At 39.5% G+C, this 15,031-nt stretch overlaps 1 protein-coding gene across 4 annotated transcripts in view; it reads right to left on the bottom strand.

The window, feature by feature from the left end:
• EBF1 (EBF transcription factor 1) overlaps positions 1 to 15,031 on the bottom strand; it is a 274,295-nt gene that overhangs the window by 101,415 nt on the left and 157,849 nt on the right. The window lies entirely within an intron of this gene.

Below are 15,031 nucleotides of genomic sequence, written 5' to 3'. Positions count from 1 at the left end.
TCAAGAAAATTCCCATATGTACAAATGAGGTTTTGTTTTAAGAGTTTGCTGTCATGTTCTAATTTTGACGTAATACAAAAATTCTCAAAATGTTCCCTACAGTTGAAATCTCCCACAATTAAACCCAGCTCGTGCATAAAATTATTGCTCAAACACTGGCTAGTGGGAGACTCAAAAATCTGACAGGAGAAGGGGGTAAGTGCTGGTTAAAAGACTGACTTCATGGAGAAATGAAATATTTTCTGTGCAGTCTATTTCCTGGCCGTACACAGTTCACTGAAGTAGCTATATGACCCTGACATATATCTCTAAGAAAAGACATTACATTTTACAACGCCAAAGAAAAAAGCAAACATTTCACTGAAAATATTTCCTTCAGTGTTATGCATCAATGGACTGTAAACTCATAAAGACAAGTCAGTGAATAATAGTGGGTTTCAGATTCCAGGCTTCCTCCCTGAGAGCCAAAGTTTATCAACCTTTTGTCCAAAATAAACTACAGAATAAGGTCTACTGAAGCTCAGCCACACAAAATTTAATCCTATAGCAAGTTTAAAACTCAGCACAACCAGGCAGAGCAGCATACTCTTGCAATAACCATCAGATGACTAAGCAGAAGCTATTCTGACCTGTTTCCCTATGCAAAACTGGAACGAGGAATTGTTTGATCCTGTTTTACTTTAAATCAGAAAGTTAACTTTTGCAAGCATCCACCTTCTAGCACCCAAACTGAATACAAGGTCAGCCGAATTTGCAAACACTTCCACCCAAAAAGGCAAAACTGCAGGGTAAACAGCTTCAGAAACTCCCTTCTTGATGAGGAGCAGTTTTTGCTCTGCTCTAGTTGTGATGCTGCCCCTCAACAAGGCAAGTCTTGGTGCTTGTTCCTCCATGCCAAGGCAATCACACTAGGCAAATGGCTGCAAAGACAAATTGAAACTACAAGGGACTGTTTTCATTAAAGAAAAGTAAGGCAACGAGGATGATTATAAAATGTGATGCCTGGGATTATCAAGGACTGGATCTCCTGACCAACAAGTCCCTTCTAGACTGTGCTCCTAAATAGGAGCAAGCGATCAACATAAAACGAACAGCCACGACACTTGAACAGGGGTTTGGAGACACTGTGCTTGTTTATACTAAAATAAAGAGCAGTGTAAGCCATTACATTTTCTCATCAAGCAGGTTCTGATATTCAGTAACAAAAAGTTGGTGTAATTTGTTGTACATGTGTGTCTTTTTAAGCCTCTAATGGCCAGCTGTGACAGCCTGACTCAGACTGTGTAGAAGGAGCTGTCAGCACAAATCTTGGCATCTCAAATCCAGACAACTGCTTGCCACCAGGCAAGGGTTTGTACTTGTGCCAGAATGGATTCTGAGAGACAAGCAAATAGGGCATTAATTCTGCCAATGAAAAACAAAAACTGGGGAGAGTTCAGGATCTTACACTTCAGATGATGGGTTTCCTGTCAGCAGCTGGTCTTTTAGCTCATGAGCTATGAAGGGCATGGACATCAGATCCCTCTTGCCCTAAGCTGGCCCTGTCATGCGAAATGCTGGCAGGATCCGGAGACCACTCCTCCGTGCGAGATGGCTTGCTGAAATAAAAAGGCTGGCCATCTGTTGGGAGGCAAAGACATCCCTGTCAGCTGGTGCCTACAGCCTCGAACAGGCCCTTATGTGGCAAAACCTTTCAGAGCTGCTTACTCTTTGGGGAGAAGCTGGCACTGACCCCAGTTTGCCGGGGGATTTTTGGTGGCTTCACCAAGCACCAAGGCCAGCAGCTGCATACCCGGTCTGCTGCAGCCCTGGAGAAACACCCTGGACACAAGGGGAGCTGGGACATGGAACAGGTAGAGAAATCTGCGTGGAAAGACAGCAGAAGCCATGCAAATGTGGGAAGCGCCTTCCTAGTGTGGCTTTGCACAGCACACGAGTGCATGACAATGGAAATTCACGGGCTGAATCAAGGGCCCCAGAAGAGATGGAAAGCAGTTTGTAAAGCTTTCCAGAGAAACTCTGGGCCTTCTCTTTCATTACAAAGTGCGAGCTAACGTCAGCTCAAAGGCTTGAAAAATCATTATGACATGCAAGGGTTGGCTTTTGGGGTCCTAAAATTCTAACCCAAAGTTTCAAAGTCTAACTCCATTTGCACTGTGTTATCTCCCCCAGATTCCACAGAAGCTTCACCAAAATAAACTTCAGAAGAAATGAATCTCATCTATTTAAACCTATCAAAAAACCTCAGGCAGGCAAGCAAGCAACCAAACAAAACATCTTTTGAATTAAATTAACTCTAGAAAAAAAATTGACTTAAAAAAATAACAGTGTTTTTGGAGGAATTTCCAACACCCCAACCTTACCCAGCCAAGTTCACTCACTGCATTTTAAGTAAGAAGTCAACGGCTTACAGAACACATTCTGCCAAGCACTGTATTTCTATTCAGCTGAAAGACAAAACAAATTATAGGCCGCACTTTGTTTTGGAACACACCAGAGCTGGATCCCCCTGGCTACGCGAAAGCATCCCACGCTCATCCAGGCAAGAGCTGAGCGGCTCCCGAGCTGGCACGGCACGTGCCGGCTGATGCTCTCCCCCGGCTCTGGCAGGAAGGCGGATGCGAACAGATTAAGGCAAGGGTAGAATGGAGCCATTTGATTCACAGGGTTCAGCCCAGTCTCTTAGTCCCTGCTTTAAATCACTTGTTCAGATGCCTTCTTCACCTGGGTCCAGTCCTGCCAGCCTTGCTCATTAGAAACACTTCACTCTGCAAACATTTCAGATTTAGATTGACAGGACTAGTCCAGGAGAAGTGCCAACAGCTCTTTGTAAGCATAAACCTCCATCTCCATTTGTTTGTATCTAACTTCTTCCCAGTAGGTTATTTTTTCAGTTCTAACTTTCTCTGTGTTTGGCAAGGCTGTATAGCATTAATACTAACCACAGAGGATATATAGCATTAATACTAACCACCAAGGTCTGAAATTCATTCCCAAGATGAAAAATAACATGCAAAACACAAGAGTGTCAATAAAATCTTCAACTTTAACTCTCCCTCCAAACTTGTGTGATTGCCGAACACCAGCTTTTCTGCCACACAAAACTCGGTCATCAATTATACTTATTGCTACCCTTGAAGGTTTATTTTTTTTGCATGAATCAAACAAAACATATTTCTGATTCCCTTCCCAACTACTAACATCCCTGGTGTGAAGAGCATTTGTGCATATGGAGCAGAGAAACACAAGCCAGCTCCATGCAAATCAGCTCAGGTCCAGAATCATGCAAACTTTTATAAAGCACTTGGATGTAATGATTTACATTGCTATTAAATCACAGAACTCCATGCTTCATCCCTTATACTGCAGAGTCACAGTTAGAGGGTGTGCAGTTTTGGAGAAAACCAGTTAGTTTTAGCTCACATTTAAGCTGCTTTGCCACTCTGCTCCTTCTAACTCTTGACCACTGGCTCCCTCCTCATTCCTGCTCCTTCCATCCTCTGATTCCCCTCATTCAGCTGAAGGATCTAGTGAGCACTCTACCAGCTTGAGGTCACTCCACTTGTTTAAAATACTCCCTGCCATTCATTGCTGGCCATTATGTACTTCACACTGCGATTCTTTGGGTTTGTGCAATACCCTCCCTGGCAGCACCCGCTCTTTGTCACTGCTAAATAACACTGTGATTTAAATAAAATACACAGCAGAAATGGAAATACTAGTAATAAAGATGTAAAAGGATTTTGCCCTCCTACTTTTCTCGCCACTACAAATTAATACCCATGTCTATTAATAATAAATGAAGAGTTAAATTAAAGAAAGCAAGCTCTGACATGATCTTGGTTGGCTTTTCTGTCACTCCCCTGAAGGAAATTTAAAGGAACTCAAACACGAAGGATTTTCTTGCCATTGCCACAATAAATATGTCTGTGGAAGGAGAAAAAAGTTGGAAAGAAGACCTGCTGCATTCCTGATGCTGAAGAAAAGCTTGTTTGTTCCCAACACATTGGAGAAGTTGTTCAAGAACAGTTCATCCATGTGAAAATACGACAGCTGTCATACTGCCAAGGTCAGCCAGACCAGTGGCTATCCAGAAAGTGAGTGCCAGTTATACAACTTAAACCTGGCTAGGGCAAACAAAATTAACAAAATGCACCTTTTCTGAGGTATAAACACATTTGATAGAAGAGGGTAACTTTAGACTTCTGCCTGAAACACAGCAGTAAGTATATGTGGGTTTGCAAAATTAGCAAAACCAAAATACATGGGCTGGTGCAATAATTAGCAACTGTCCATCAGATAAAATGATTGCATGCCCATTCTGTATGACATACCAATTCAGCAGAGTACTAAATATGTGCATAAATTTAAATACACAAGCAGTACTGATGGAGACAAAGGTACTACTCACATACTTCAGTACGAACGGAACCAGCTCTGATGTCAGCCTCCCTCCTTTTTTTGGTTGTCCTCCCAGGCAAAGAAGATGCTGGGGATGTGACGCTACAAATATAATTGGCTCAAACAATACCTAATGAGTACTACAATAAGTTATATTGCACCTACTGTTAACTAATTCTAGTTAGTAATCTATCACTAAAATAAAAATATAGAGAAAATGCATTTAATGCAATTTTATTTGGAAAAGTAAATAATAAAAATGCACAAATGTCTCCTTAGAAATTTCAGGACAAAGCAAATTTTTTTCCCCTTTGAAGCTGATTCTTCTGATCAAATTTCCTATTTTACAATGGAATTTTCCCAACATTAAGCTAAAATAAAGCATTTGCGTGTTTTTCTTGAACAATAATTTCTTGAATTTTCCACATTTTTAAACTTTACTTGAAGGGATCACAATTTTTTTATTCTACTTTTGAGAAAAATTATCAAAATAATGGAATTTCCTACGCTACAGAAAACCTGAGCTTAGCCTAGCTCTACTAACAATTGCACAAAAAAAGAGGGGAAAAAAGCTCCTTAGCTTTTAAGATATGAAGATTCCCATTTTCTATCAAGTCTATTGTTGCAATGGTTTATTTTTTGTTCTCATTTGGGTTTTGCTTGGTTATTGGGGTTTTTTTGCTTGCAGACCTTTTCACAAACAACTAACTGGTCATGTCAGGTACTCTTCACAAAATAAAAATTGAGTTTTACACTGATATTTACCAACATGAGGCTGTGTATGGAAATCAAATATAGGCATGGTGAAAAACCTCCTATTACCCACATGTTCACAGCTGGATTTTACTTGGCTCTTTAGTCAATAAACAGCAGTAGCTACCTTTTGTGGCATTTTTATAACAGGAAATTTATTCTGCAGTAGAGAAATCAAACACCAGATACAGCCATTTAACTCTCTTCTAAACGTAATCTTCTTGAGTTGTCAAACATCCTAATTAAGAACAAAAAGTATTCCAAATTTGCTCTCCCTGGTTTCAGAGGTCTCACTGATTTAAAATGGAACCCTAACCAGACCTGTATTTATAAGATGTTGAAAAGTCCAATAGATTAAAAACAAACAAACAAAAATACAACAACAACAAAAAAAACACAACCAAAAGCCTGAAAATTATTTTATTAGAAAATATGTCTTCTTCCTAAACTGCAGAAAAGGTCTGAGAGAGACAACATGACATAGAGAATAAGCCTCAAGCAGTCAGAGTCTACTAAGATTCTTTAGGCAATGCCATAATAGAAACAGAATAGACTACATTATGTTTGTGAACTTCCTCTGGCTCCTGGAGCTAGCATTGCCTGGGCTTGCTGTTACCAATACAGTAAATATTCAGCTCAGCACAGCAAATAGCTGAGGAGGCATCCACGTAATTGCCAAATCAGAAGATAGGACTGCCCAAAACAGCCTTAAATTACTCATTGCTCTCTTCAGCAAGTGTTCCCAGTCACTTTTCCTCAGGTCTGTGTGTTCTGCACAGTGAAGCACAGCATATCAATTTTTCATCTTGCATCTTCTGGATTTCTCTAGTGCTCTGATACTGAATTATAATGCATCAGAGAAATTTAGAGCAGTTTGGGAAAGTGTGTTTGGCATTTTCTCCCATGAGTGAGTTAAAATCCCAGAGAGACTGTTTTGGTTTCTTCTCCCAGACTTTTAATAAGAAAAGAAAGAGATAACACTACCAAAAAAAGCAACATCACAAAACAGAATTAAAAATAGTCCAGAGGCAGGTTTTAGTGCTCAGTTTTCTGTAATTTAATTTTGCCCCCAGGCTTGACTTTTTAATAATTTTTTCTTTCTTAAAGTAGTGGAAATCTGAATGTTCGTATATCTCCTTGCTTGTGCCCAGCTCCATTATCTCAAATTTTTATTACATTTGAACTGCAGCTACCTTCCTATCTCACAAAAAAATGTCAGAAAGACTTTATGCCATCTGTGTACAGAGTATACACAGTGTATTTGGTTTATGACAGTTAGATGCAAGATAACTGAACATACACTCATCCTTTACATTATACTGACACAGCACTGTGAGATAAGCAGTGCAGTGCCTGCACCCATGCCCCATGCACGGCTCCAGTTGCTAGCTTACACATAACAGAAGCCTCCCAAAGCTGCCTTTATTTGCATGCTTCAAATCACAGACTATGGTTTATGAGCTCATAGAACAGGGCTTTAGATGAAATTGTGACAAACTTTGCAGCATCACAGTGCATTATTATCAAGTAAGTCACATAACCAACAGAATTCACCCTCCGGTTAACAGAAAAAACAAACAATATTTGATCAATTTGCTTTAGTTTAACTACTTTTCCCTTCATGCTTTCCCCATTTCACTCTTGCTTCACCCCTTATATACTAGGATATACAAGTGGGTTAACTATTTTTAATTTTTACAGAAGATGCTAGGCTTCAGTACTGGAAAGAAAACATAACCCGGCTCTGTGGTCTGTCATAGTTCACACAATGCCATTGAATTAGCAGCCCTCCCAGAGCCATAGTTTTACTAAAAGAACCTCTGTTCAGTGTAAGTGATGACAGATAACAGCATTACTGTTACTGCAATGTGATATCAGTATTTGGTTGCCTGCTACTTCAAGGTAAACTACGGTAACTTTAGCATGGTTACCAAAAAGCATCAGCAGTATCAAACTCATAGTATGTCAGAGAGCAGTGTTAATCCAGCCATCTGAAGCTGGTTTTCTCACAGCAGTCATGGACCTTAAAACTTGTCACCTTGAGCTGAGGGTGCTGATGACGTATTTCTTTCATCAGCTTACTGAGGAAGTTATAAAGATTCACATGGTAAATGCTTCATGTGTGGGAAAAGCATTTCCCACCTTTCTGTGGATCAGGCACATGTAAATCACCTGCATGTAAAATTGTGTCCAATATGCCTGCATGTACAAATATTAATGATTCCTCAAATAAACTGACACCAATAAAGTCCTAAAATAACCTTGATGCACCAGTGCTATCGTTTCAACCCAGAGGGTCAGGCTATTTAAAGGGTATGTGTGTGGTACCTTCTGGCCAGAGTCTGAGCCTCTAAAGCATTGAGAAAACTTTATGTACATATGGAGGTGGAGTGCTACTCAAAACCCATCTGAACAGATGTATCCTTGAATGGTTATGCTAGGTGTAGACATCTTGTTACAATGGCATTCCCTCCCGAGACCTGGCACAAAACCTGCTCCATTGTGTTCTCAAGGTGGTTTTTTTTTTTGCTTTGTTTTGTTTTTTTTCTTTTAAGTGGAAGATGCTTAATGTGAAAAAAAACAGGTCTGCTTAGACTGACATGGAAGTGATTTTTGACCAGATTTACATGCAGGACTGATAGCCTGAAGAGAAAGAAACGACAAAGAAAGATGCTCTTATTTACAATAATCCACAGTGTATGCCAATTATGAAGCAGAAGCACATAAGAAATGAAGAAAGTGATTATTGAATTCATTCCTGTCTCAAGATCATTATAAATACAGAATTCAAGGAGCTTCCAGCTCCAGAGAAATGAAACAGAAACTTAGCACATGCGCTGAAGTGTGCCCATGAGACGCTGACTCTGTCCAAACTCAGGGGCTCTGGACTGCAGCTGCTTCACTACCTCAGGATCATCACCAGCACAACAGACACTGTAAGACCACAGGATTTACTGCTGAGATGACATCCCAGTCCCAGCTTGTGTATCACTAAATCCTCAGCAGAACTGCAACAGCAATGGGCAACTTAGAAACACAGCTGTAAATCTCTCGTTCACTCAGTCCTGCTATGAAGATGAGTGGAACTTAACTCACCCAACCCATCCAAGTCATTACAGAGGAATAGTTGTAGAGTGTCAATATGAAGAAAGATTGATTGCATCCCCTCCTAAGAAAACTTATACTTTAAAAAACAAATGGAGTTTTTGCTTTGAGTAAAGTAGCAGCAGTGAAGGACCTTATGCGGGGGAGAAAAAAAAAACAATAACTTCAAGTTACTGCATTATTAAAAGTTAACTTTAAATAAACTAAAAACAAAACTAAACTTGGAACCTGGGTCAGAGGAGGTGATAAAGGACAATCTGACAGACATTCGGCTGGGAGATGTGATTTTACTTTTTGTAATAACCTTCTTTGTTCTCCAGAGGGGAAGCCAGGAGAGGAAAAAAAAAACCCAAAATAATTAAAAGGAATCTTTTAAAGAAACTGGTGAGGATGAGTCTAGAATTAACTGCCCATGCAAATGTATGTTTGTATTTATACAAGCAGAGGTCCAGCACAAAAATGCTGTGGAAGAAAGTCAAGTGCTGCCTTCGGCTTCTGCCCACGAGCTGGACATTCCATCCAGGGGTTACCATTTTTTCATGATATTTAAGAGTATAAAGCCCTCACTTCCTTTACAACAGGAAGCTCTGGCAATGAGGACGGATCTGGAGTATAGTTGCTATTTTGAGTGCTGGAAGGAAGCAAAGAGCTGTTTCATGGAAAGGCGGAGGTACTTTCTTTGAGCTGTGCATGTGGTGGCTCAAGAGAGAAGATATTCCAGGGGCTTTTGAAGGGGATCCTGAACTGGCTCTAGATATAAAATGCTGCGTAATTTTTGGTGTGTATATGGAGAAGTAATCCAGAATCTGTAAAATTCAATGTAAGTCACCACAGGAGAGTTTTTGAAGTGATATGAAGTGGCTTGCAGTATACAAAATGCTGGAGATGGCATCAATAACTATTGCATGTATCTGCTACCTTTAACATGGCATTGAAATAAATTAATTAATCTTGGAAATAATGACCTCTGGAGCAGACATGTAAAATAAAATCATATCTGCTTATACCACAAGTTTTGGATTAAGTACTTCAGAACATTTCTTAAAGCAGTGCGCCTCGAATATGTAGGAAAAATACTTTTGCTGACACTTTCTTCTGTTTTAGAGAGATGTGCAAAAGGCATTATAGCCAGTAGCCACAAAGTTATCTTTTGCACTCATTTGGAAAGGTGATGCAGCTCACAAGAGTATTTTCTTCTGTCCTTGAAGCCAACCATTCAGTGAGGGTACCCAAGCTAAAGGACAAAACCAAATGTCACAAAACCAGAGCAGAATTTAGATCAGGATGCTAGTGACAAGTTGCAACTGGAAAGGTAAGGACATGAGTTGGCTGTAATGCAATATATTACACTCATGCCACTTCGTACTTTGTTGGTTGGAATTATGAGAAACATCATATTTAGCACAGAGTTCAATGGACAAAAGACATTGTAAGGACAGAGGCACAGTATTAGATACCCTACTCAAGGGAGCATACAACAATGTGTGTTACTATCTTTGGAAAAAAGGTGACTCCTTTAGCAACCACAGACATCTTCCATGGGTGCTAAAATACCAAAAATAGTTGGGATCTCTCATGTATTTCTGGATATCTGGCTGTGTCAGTGAGATGTCCAATGGACTAGAAAGTGCTTGTTACTTAACAACCTTGCACTCCTTAGCTCTATTCTATGTTCTATTGATCTTTTGAGAGTAATAGTGCCGGCAACTGGCAAAGAGTAAAGAGGATCAGCAAAAATTTACAGCTGCTCTATCTAGCACCTCCCTGGAAAAAAAAAATAATTCCTAGATAATGCAAACATAACTAACAAACCTCACTCAAAATCTTTCTACCTAAAGTAGCCTAAAATTATCAAGAACTCTATGTAAGTACTGAATATCGATCATCCTTTTTTTCACTCAATTCTGTAGCTCTAACAAAGTTCTACTAAAGACCTAATTGCATAATAACTAACTTCAATGCTGTAACACATTATCCTTTCTATGACACATGCACATCACTAATGAAAAGGCTGAAATTCTTTAAGATAGCTGGCTAAACAATGTGAACCTAGATTACAAGATCAGGACATGATCTCAAAGATATTACTATAAATCTAGCGAAAACATGGATTTCCATCTTCTCTAGTGAGTTGAAACTCCAGGCCAAGAGTTAACTAATACAGGAAATAAAAACACAGCCCTGTGCCCACGTGCTTGATGAACCTCATTTGCTGAGCATACAGTATCAAGTTTTAAATGCCTGCTTAATCTCAAATTAAAATTAAGAGGGAGTTTGAAGAAATATTGTGCAGTGCCAATGACAAACTTATCAGCAGACACATGTTAGACAACATGCTAAAATACCCTCACATCAACTTGTCAACAATAACCACCAACTAACAGACAATTCTGACAAAATAATACTCAGGGCTTGATTTAAACTGAAGAGGAAAGCACAGTTAAATATACATTATCTAAACAAGTTGCACATGACTTTGGCATATATTAAATGAAATAACATTACTCTAAGTTCAGAAGTATAAATCATTCTGATTACAACTGAATAACCAAATTTCTGCCTTCAAAGTTTTCTTCTAGCATGCAGAATAACTATGACAAGTGCAAAATGGTCCCACTGTTCCTGCCCCTGCAATGACTCCTGCCATTCTGGAGCTGCAGCATCACCTATTCACAGTCAGATTTAGTCTTGGCACCTTCCGAATCCTCCACCATCTTTTTGCACAGAGTGAGCTCTTAGATATAAAGAGACAGGTTTGGTCAACTGTATTTAGAAGAGTGTGAAGATCCCTTCATCTAAAAGATTCACGATGCTCAGTATGAGCTAGCTAGAACTAGCAAGGACACTGAGGAGAAAACTTTCATCCTTACAGTGAGTGTCTTGGGACTTGTTATGACTACAGGTGGCCAGACACTTGACTCTCTGTCTCTCCTGAAAGACAGCACCTCAAGCAACACAGTACTCCCTAGTGTGCACCTCTTCAGTAGTATCTAAAAGGGAAGCGTACCTCCCACTGAGTCACCAAACACTGCTTTCCACAGTAGCTTTTCCTTAGAGGACTCTTCTTTTAAGATAAAAATTGTCAGTCTAGTGATACAGCGCCAGTAACTCCATGTGCTTTTGCTTTTGTATATTCTGAAGGTTGCCTTTAAAAATGGATTTCAATACATAACAGGTTACAGTCAAGTGACGTGTCACAAGTTTTGAACTTTATGTTTTGATACAATTTTTTTGCAACTGGACATGATCACCTCGATCTCCTCCCAGTCATTTGGAAGGCACATTTTAGTGTTCACCTACATGTCCCTTTCAAAGCAAGAGACAAATACAGTCTGCATTTCTTGGTACCAGTTTTAGGTTATTTTTTGAGTTCCAGTTCTGAAGATCACCATATAATGAAATTAAAAATAATATTTCTTTTCTTTAATCAGAGGAACCTTTACCGAATTGTGTGCAATAATACATTTGAGATACAGAAACCACGAATAAAAGTGGAAGTGTCAGAACACCCACAGAAATGTCTTGTCTCCATCCCGTAAAGAAACATGCTTTTAAGATGTCCAGGCAGAAAACTTTCTGGAATCTTAAATATGCTAGTAGTTCAAAGTACTGATGAGTCCAAGCCAAACCCCCAAACTGGAAAGTTCCTAAGGTCTGGGCAGCATTCAGATTGCACTTGTAAAAGAGTGAAACAAAAAAAAAAAAACAGATGGAAACATGCACACCTTTTGTGAAGTTCTGATCTGAGGTTGGCCACAGACCACAAATAACCAATTTAGACCCTGTTTTGGAGATCTGACCTCAGGACAAGGAAGTTTCTAGGATAAAATGAAAATCTATTCCTGAAATGTGAGAGAGACTGGTTTCGCTCTTGTTGCACCATCTTTTTGCAAACTATCTCCACTCATTACTTCCTAAAGGACATTGGCAAATGGCACCCCTTAGGCTGTATAAATCTCTGCAGAAGGAATAGCATAATTTTTCTCCCATCACAAACCTTCCAGTCTAATATTTGACAGCCTACATCAGGTGCTGTCCAAACATTTATTAAAACATTTTAAATGATGAATATATCCAATTATTACTATTAATGCAGCTAATACTGACTAATGAGGGGGAAACATACTAGCTTGTGTCCTGCAATTCATTACCCCTGCCTTGTCAACAATTCAAAGCCCAAAACCTAATCATCCATACCGGACCCTGTTATATTTCACACGTCACATTTAATAAGTCACTCAGTGCCTATAAATTAATGTAACATGTCGGCGTTTATGAGTGCGGCTTTGTCGCTGTTAACAAATGATGTGCTGGCCTGGTCTGCTGCAGCTCAGCAGTGAAGAATGATGGGGGATGATTTCTCTCCAAACTACAAACTACACACTGGGGACCACAGCAACACACAGGTACCTGTATACACATGAGCACATGTGTGTGCACACATGTACACACATACTACATATGGAAGTGGTATATAACACAAAGAATGTGCACCTGAGTGTGCTTTCATAGGTATAATTCATACATTTTGATGCAGCACATTTATCACTCATTATACTTTATCAACTTATATCATACCTATTCATAGATGCAGATCTACATACACTTAGACACTAGACAGTATATCAGAATGTATAAACAACCTGTCAGCAAGTTTACCAAAACCACGTCTACTGTATGTATCATGTTACAATTTCACCTGCCCTAGTTTAAGCCAACCAAGTTCATATAAAACATTACTACATACAAGTGAGGGTCAAGCCAGACTTCAAACTAGTCAGAACACCATAATATTTCCATGCTTATTGCTTCCACAGCCAACGACAGCCTGAAACAGAAATGAAAAACCATAGACTTGTATTGCAAAATGTGATGCTGGACTGTAGGTGACTGGCACGGCACCAATGCTTTCTTTTCTTTTTCTTGAGCAAAACTGATTTTTTACAACAGGATGAATAACACATAATTTAAAAACTTAAAGGCACACAGTACATGAAGAAAAATATATAAATGTGACATACATGCAATTTTTAATATTCTTCTTCCTATTTTCCTGCAAGAAGTGCAAGAATTGCAAATTAACAAGTTAATATGTCAGTCTTTTTGGTTACTTTGGTTACAGCTGTGGCAGGTTCAGGTTTGATGAAAGACATCTGGATCTACATATGGCTGCATTAAGTACTATATGCAGTAATAAAACTGCATGTTGCAAATGCACACTGTGGCCAGGAGGGAATTTGTCACTGGAAACAGTTTTTATAGACCTCAACTGGTTTGTCAGCAGCAGAGGAAGAAGACAAATAAGGAAAGGACCTCTAAGAGCTGAGTTCCTAGGCCCTAGGAAAAATGAATCTTACCAAACACAGACCAGGCCTCCAGTTTTAGCTTTGTAACAAAGGTTTCCCAAAGGTAATGCCAGTTTTACCCTTCTGTTCTCTTTTATATCAATGATGTCTCCTGTGTTACAGCACCAGATTCCTTATGAAACAAAAAGTATTCAAATACACTTAATTCGAAAGGTTTAACTGAGATGTGAATGCATTGGTGATGAGCCCACAGCCAGCCTGGGAGAGAGAGATCTGACTTGATTTTCTGGATACGTTATTTGCCACTGTTGGGAAATGTCAGTTTGTAAAAAAGAAACTTTTATAGGAAAGAGTCATGTCTGAGGGTATGTCAGTATGAAAAAATGTTCAGAGAAAAACCTCCAGTGTATCAAAACATCATTTACAGAGAGTTTAAAAATTAAAAGTATCCATTCCTAGTGAAACATGTATCTGGCTTGCAAATTTTAACTGAAGTTAAAAAGGAAAATAAGGTAGAAACACATTTTTAAAGTTGGCATGGAAATTATAGCATTTTTACTTACAATTTCCCTTTTTTCTTGGACCACTGACTCATAAAGAGCACAGCAATGCTGGTTGTGTGTGGTTTTTGTTTGTTTTGGAATCTTGCTTTCAAACCAGAAAACTCTTGAAAGGCCTCTGGACCTGGAGATAGGTTTCCTGCGCAGGTCTAGCAAAAACCCCATGGATGTTTGCCCTGGCACCCACTGAAGCTCAGCCCATCTTTGAGGGAGCATCACACTTCTTACAGATGTGGCAATCCCTACACAGATATATGGCACTGAATTTGGGACTATTCACAGGTACTGAGATTTACATTTCCCTGCTAAGAACAAAGAATACACGGAGCAGTGCTGACACCACTAAGGTCCCCTGTGCCAGCCAGGGCTGGGAGACCTTCCCAAGCTTTCCATTCAGACAGCTCAAGGCTTCTCCAAAGGCCAGTTCTGGGCCAGAGCACAGCCCAAGTGCTCAAATTGTCTTTGGAAAAAGTCTGTCTTTCCATAGTCCCTGGGGAATGTGGCCATCTTCCTGCCTGATTTGGACTTTTTCACTGTGCTCCAGGGCTAAGATGTGCAAATACCTCTTTGAAAGATGCTCTTATAGAATAATAGCAGAATCTTAACCTCTCTATAAATACTGTCTCTGAAATTTATATGCTTAAACAGTGTTCCAAACACTTCAGGATTTAACTACTGACAAGGATTTGCTCTTCTCTTAATGTCAGCAGCTATGACTCCATGCTTCAATGTCCTATTGAAGTGGCAATACTGATCAACAGGGCAGCAAAGTGTCATACTTATTTTCCAAAATCAATCCACCCTGGAAGAGCCAGCCAATAGTTAAAATACTAGACCAGAACACAGAAGACATAGATTCATGTCTCTGCTTGGTGTACTTTGTAAGCCACCAAGTTGCTTTTAGGC

Source organism: Melopsittacus undulatus, chromosome 10, assembly GCF_012275295.1.
Source record: "Melopsittacus undulatus isolate bMelUnd1 chromosome 10, bMelUnd1.mat.Z, whole genome shotgun sequence".
Classification (NCBI taxonomy): Eukaryota; Metazoa; Chordata; class Aves; order Psittaciformes; family Psittaculidae; genus Melopsittacus; species Melopsittacus undulatus.
The sequence above is the reverse complement of the archived record's forward strand: the minus strand, read 5'-3'. Positions and strand labels throughout refer to the sequence as shown.